The sequence below is a fragment of the Microtus ochrogaster genome, chromosome 15 (assembly GCF_000317375.1).
Source record: "Microtus ochrogaster isolate Prairie Vole_2 chromosome 15, MicOch1.0, whole genome shotgun sequence".
Taxonomy (NCBI): Eukaryota; Metazoa; Chordata; class Mammalia; order Rodentia; family Cricetidae; genus Microtus; species Microtus ochrogaster.
Window position 1 is genome coordinate 22,014,086 of NC_022017.1, and position 5,692 is coordinate 22,019,777.

Sequence of the window (5,692 nt, forward strand, 5' to 3'; positions counted from 1 at the left end):
AAAAAAAAAAAAGATTTATTTATTTATTTTATGTATATGAATGTTCTATCTGCATGCTTATCTTTATGCCAGAAGAGATCCTATTATGGATGGTTGTGAGCCACCATGTGGTTGCTGGGACTTTAATTCAGGGCCTCTGAAAGTGCAGCCAGTGCTCTCAACCATTTCTCCAGCACATGCTTTTAATTCCAACACTTGGGAGGCAGAAGCAGGCATATCTCTGTGACTTTGAGGCCAGCTTGTCTACAAAGAGAGTTTCAGGACAGCCAGAGCTATTTCACAGAGAAACCCTATCTTGAAAAATGAAACAACAACAACAACAACAAAAAAAAACGAAACATATTTTTTAAAAAAAGAAATTATTTTTATTTATGTGTGTTTGTGTGTATTGTATGTCACATGTGTGGTTGCCCTTGGGCCAGAAGTGGGAGTCAGATCCCCTGGAACTGGAGTTATAGTTATATTTGTGAGCTACCTAACATGGATGCTGGAAAACAATCTCAGGTCCTCTGGAAGGGAAGCAGTGTTCTTAAACATGATCGATCCCTTCTCTCCAGCTCCTAATTTTTTTAATGTTTATTTATCTGAGTGTGTGTGTGTGGTGTGTGTATACACGTGCGCATGCCTACAATAATCAGTTTTCTTCTTTCACTATGTGGATTCCAGGGATCAGATTCATATCATCAGGCATAGGCCATCACGTAGTCTGGAGGTCATAAGACAACTTTAAGGGGTCAACTCTCTCCCTCCACATGGGTTCTTGGGATCAAACTCAGGTCATCAAGCTTATGCGATAAACATCAAGCCATCTTGCCAGCCCATTTTCTCTTTTTAATTCATATTAGCTGAGATACAACATGCTTCATAAATCTATAGGCTTAAATATTATTAGTTTTTGAAAAGTTTAAAGCTCTTAATGCTTTAAATAATGCTGTGCCTTCATTTTTCCTATTTTAAAGTGGAATTCTAACTATCCATTTACATCATTTTTACAGTAACCTCTATATTTGTTTAATCTCATTTTTGATTTCCCATCTTTCAGTTCAACATTCTGAACAGTTTTTTGATACATATTACAGATCAATAACTCTGTCTTCATATATGTTTAATCTGTTTCAATTCACAAGTGCCTTTAGCTGTTTAGCCATCTTGCAGGCCCAAGTTTTGAATATTTCTTTTTCAAACTTTTATTGTTTTAATTGAAGCAGGGTCTCATTAGCACAGGGTGTCTCGAACTTATGGTGATCATTCTATCTCAGCCTCTCAAGTCCTGGGATTACAGGTGTGAACCACCATGTCTGGTCTCTATACCCTGTCTTCCATAGAGATGTTTAACTATGGGGAAGGCCATATTCTTCCTTCTAAAAATGATCTGTTGGTTACCACTGCGAGCGTCCTTGTTCATAACCCAGCTTTGGACTTAGTAATCAACACAGCAGGATGCTCTTCCCATTGTGACAGCTATCCTTGAGATTCTTCCAGACTGTCAAGAACAGCATAATATGGCCAACATCTCCTCCATGCTTACCCAGTACTGAATGAATGAAAGGAGCCTCAAGTTCTGCTTCTTTATTTTTCCAGGGTGACACAATCGGAAGACAGAGGGTTGAATTCAAGCACAAGTGTTGCCCATATGATCCTACAATTCCATAAAAGAGTCTAATGGAACATTCTGTCTGTGGTAGAGACTGTTGCCAAGAGAGAATAGAATCTAAACTGCAATTTATTATCTGTCCAGCCACAAATCAGCTCTTATTCTTTTCTATTTTAACTTTTTTTAAACTTTATCATTGCCAGGTATAGTGGCCCATGCCTTTAATCCTAGCACTTGGGAGGCAGAGGCAGATGTCTCCATGTGTTTGAGGCTAGCCTGGTCTATATAGTGAATTCTAGGACAGCTGGGGCTAAATAGCTTCTGTTTAAAAAAAAAAAACAAATAAAATAACAAGTTTTATTTATCATTATTGTGTTTGTGTGACTGTCGTGTGATTCCCCTCTGTATCCTGTAAATATGTTTTATTACCGTTGGTTAATAAAGAAGCTGCTTTCGGCCAATGGCTTAACAGAATATAGCCAAGCTGGAAAAGATATATAGAGAGAGTAAGCGGAGCCAAGTAGCTGCCGCAGGAGATAGATGCTAGACACCAGACTGAACCTTACCTGTAGGCCACAACCACGTGGCAATATACAGATTAATAGAAATGAGTAATTTAGGATATAAGAGCTAGCTAGAAATATGTTTAAGTTATTGGCCAAACAGTATTACAATTAATACAGTTTCTGTGTGTTTATTTTGGGTCTGGGCAGCCAGGAAACGAACAAGCAGCCTCCATCTACATGTGATATGTGTTAGTACAGCAGCATATGTGTCATCACACATGTATAGAGATCAGAAGCCAACTTTTTGGGGTCAATTCTCTCCCTCCACCATGGGTTCCAAGGATCAAACTCAGGTAGGTCATCAGATTTGTGCTTTTACCCACTGAACCATCTTGTCAGACCATTTTCTCTCTTTAATTCATATTAGTTGGGAAACAGCATGCTTCTTAAATCTACAGACTATGTCTCATTCATTTCCGAAAAGCGGTGCTTTATCACAGCAACAGAAAAGGAACAATACAGTGAGTAAGCTTTATAGTGAAAAAAACTAATGCTTTCTTCAGTACAAAGCAAAAGAAAGCTGTCATAATGTTCATGTTCCATCTTTTCTTTTGCCCTTTGGTGTGCTATTTGAACTTCTAGTACAGCAAAATGCTAGCAAGAAATTACATGAACCAGCATTCAGGGCATGAGGGAGAAGAATCATAAGTTTGAGAACAGTTTTGATTACACAGTGAGATCCTGACAGAGAAAGAGAGAATTCCAACATCAAGTTGTATTATAATAGAAAGACTTTCAATGGCCAGTGAGACCCCACCTCAAAAAACAGAAACAAAGGTTTCATTATCATCCAACCTTTGAACATCCATCTATACGATGTTACTGAGTAAACTGTACAATAAAGCAGAATTGACCTGGAAAGAAAGACCAGCTTACCTTCTATTGCTGTACCTGATTTAAATCTTGTGTTCGGGCAAAATAAAAAGCACTTAGGTTTTTTCTTTTGTATATATGCAACTTTAAAAAAGATTTTTTTTTCATTCAGGGAAGAGTTTTGGTTGGTTTACCTGAAAAATAAGAGAAAAATATTTAGGAGAGATGGTTCAGAGATTAAGAGCACTGGCTGCTCTTCCAGAGGACTTGAGTTCAATTCCCAGCAACTACATGGTGGTTCACAACCATCTATAATGAGATCTGGTGCCTTCTTCTGGAATGCAGGCATACATGCAGGCAGAACACTATATACATAATAAAGAAATCTTTTTTTAAAAAAGAGAAAAATATTTAATTTTCCTTTATAACCTAATTTTCTTAGTTTCTTTTCCTGTTGTTGTGATGACATTCAAAAGTCATGTAAGGGAGGCTTATTTTAGCTCATAGCTTAAGGTCCATCATGGAAGAGAAATCAGCGCAGCAAGAGCTTGAAGCAGTTAGTCACATTACATCCATAGTCAAAGAAAAGAACAACAAATACCTGTACTCAGCCCACTGCCTCCTCCCATACAGACCACTTGCCTACAGAATTGTGTCACCCAGGTGGGCAGGTCTTCCCATCTCAATTACTGCACCAAGATAATCTTCTGCAGAAATGCACTAGAGATCCATCTCCCAACTAACGCTGGATCCTGTCAAGTTAACATCATACTAACAAAAAATGTGGAAGGTTGGTGGTAGCTTGTGTGCCTTTAATCCCAGCACAGGGGAGGCAGAGACAGGTGGATCTCTGTGAGTTCAAGGCCAGTCTGGTCTACAGCATGAGTTCCAGGACAGTCAAATACAAAAAAAAAAAAAAAAAAAAAAAAAAATCAGCCAAAATACAAGGGGAAAAAAAACAATAAAAAGCTAAGCAGTCATACTTGCCTTGTCTTTCTATTTCTCTCCCTTCTTGCCCTCATTCTTTTTTTTTTTAAGTTTGTAAGTCCTTTATTTTTTTTTTAGATTTATTTATTTATTATCTATACAGTGTTCTGTCTGTCTGTATGCTTGCAGGCCAGAAGTGGGCACCAGATCTTATTACAGATGGCTGTGAGCCACCATGTGGTTGCTGGGAATTGAACTCAGGACCTCTGGAAGCGCAGTCAGTGCTAACCTCTGAGCCATCTCTCCAGCCCCTTGCCCTTATTCTTTTCAGTCCTTTCTGGCTCCCATGATGTAAGCTGTTCTGCTCTACCATGATATATAGACTATGATATGATAAACTATGAGAGACTAACACCACTCAAACTAGAAGACTAAATAAATCTCTTAAGTTGTTTATATGAGTACTTTGTCACAAAAATGTAAACCAACATTAAAAATTGGTACCTGAAGGGGCTAGAATAATGGCTCAGCTGTTACAAGCACTAGCTGTTCTTCCAGAGTTTCTGGGTTCAATTCCCAGCACCCACATGATTCTCAACAACCATAGCTCTAGTTCTGGGGAATTTGTTACCCTTTTCTGGCCTCTAGTTACCCAAAAAACACATGGTATATAGATATATGCATGCAAGTAAAATACTCATTTTTTTAAAAAAAATGGTATAGGGTACTGAAGTAGGTATTTTGTTATTGTTGTTTTTAGAGAACATTCACTAAGAGCTATTAAGATCTGCCTTGGACAGTGATGGTGCATGCAGAGGCAGACAGATCTCTGTGAGTTTGAAGCCAGTCTGTTCTATAATGTAAGTTCCAGGGCAGCCAGGATTATACAGAGAAACCCTATCTCAAAAAAAAAAAAAAGAAAGCAAGAAAGAAAAAAGAAAGTAAGGAAAGAAAGAAAAAGTAAGCAGCACCACTTTTTGATCTAGAAATCCAAATGGAATAAAAGGAGAAAATGGAAGAAGCCACCTAGTACAAGCATAATGTAAGCTATTTTGTTCCACCATTCCCTCCCTGACAAGATAGAAAATTTAGAAACTGTGAGCCAAAACTCATCTTTTCACCCTCGGTGGTCAGAAAGCCACACCAAACAATCCAAGGACAATGGGTGCTGTGAACATGATTACAGTGCCACCCACTCAGGAGGCCAAAGAAAGAGGATCTCTTGAGGCCAAGGAGTTCAGAGCCAGCCTGGGCAATACAGCAAGACATTGCTCTGTTTCCTTTGCATCTAAAGACATTCATATTAAGTGAACTAAATGTCAGTCTAGGGAAGGTAAATGGTACACGCTTTCTTTCATTTATGGCTCCTACACTTTATAGATAACGTCATATATGTACTGATGACAAGAAAGTAGATGCAAATTTGTCTTAGGGAACAAATCGGAGTGAGAAAAGAAAAGGGAGAGAGCAGTAAGGTATAGAGAGAATGTGCTCAAATATTATATACTTGCATGAAAATGGTTTTTGGTAACCCTGTATAATTTAAAAAACAAAAAGAACCTAAGGACATGAGAAGGTTTTTTTGAAGTTGCCAGTTTCCTAACAGCAGACTGCTAATATTAACAAATGCACACTCCTGGTGTGGTGGTTTGAATGAGAATGGTCCCCATAGGCTCAAATATTTGCATGCTTCATCTCCATTCTTCTACAGTAAGTGAACTACTTGCAAGGATTAGGTGTGGCCTTGTTGGACTAGTTGTAGTTGTGCCTTTGGGGGTGGGCTTTGAGTGAT

At 38.4% G+C, this 5,692-nt stretch overlaps 1 protein-coding gene across 5 annotated transcripts in view; it reads right to left on the reverse strand.

The window, feature by feature from the left end:
* Ppp6r2 (protein phosphatase 6 regulatory subunit 2) overlaps window positions 1-5,692 on the reverse strand; it is a 91,954-nt gene that overhangs the window by 64,424 nt on the left and 21,838 nt on the right. For 4 of the 5 annotated variants that reach the window (XM_026782485.1, XM_005354355.2, XM_013348834.2 and 1 more), the window contains exon 2: window positions 3,037-3,167. The exons of the other annotated variant lie outside the window; for it this stretch is intronic. The gene's annotated coding sequence lies outside the window, so the exon portion shown is untranslated. The remainder of the gene's footprint in view (window positions 1-3,036; window positions 3,168-5,692) is intronic. 5 annotated transcript variants of the gene reach the window in all.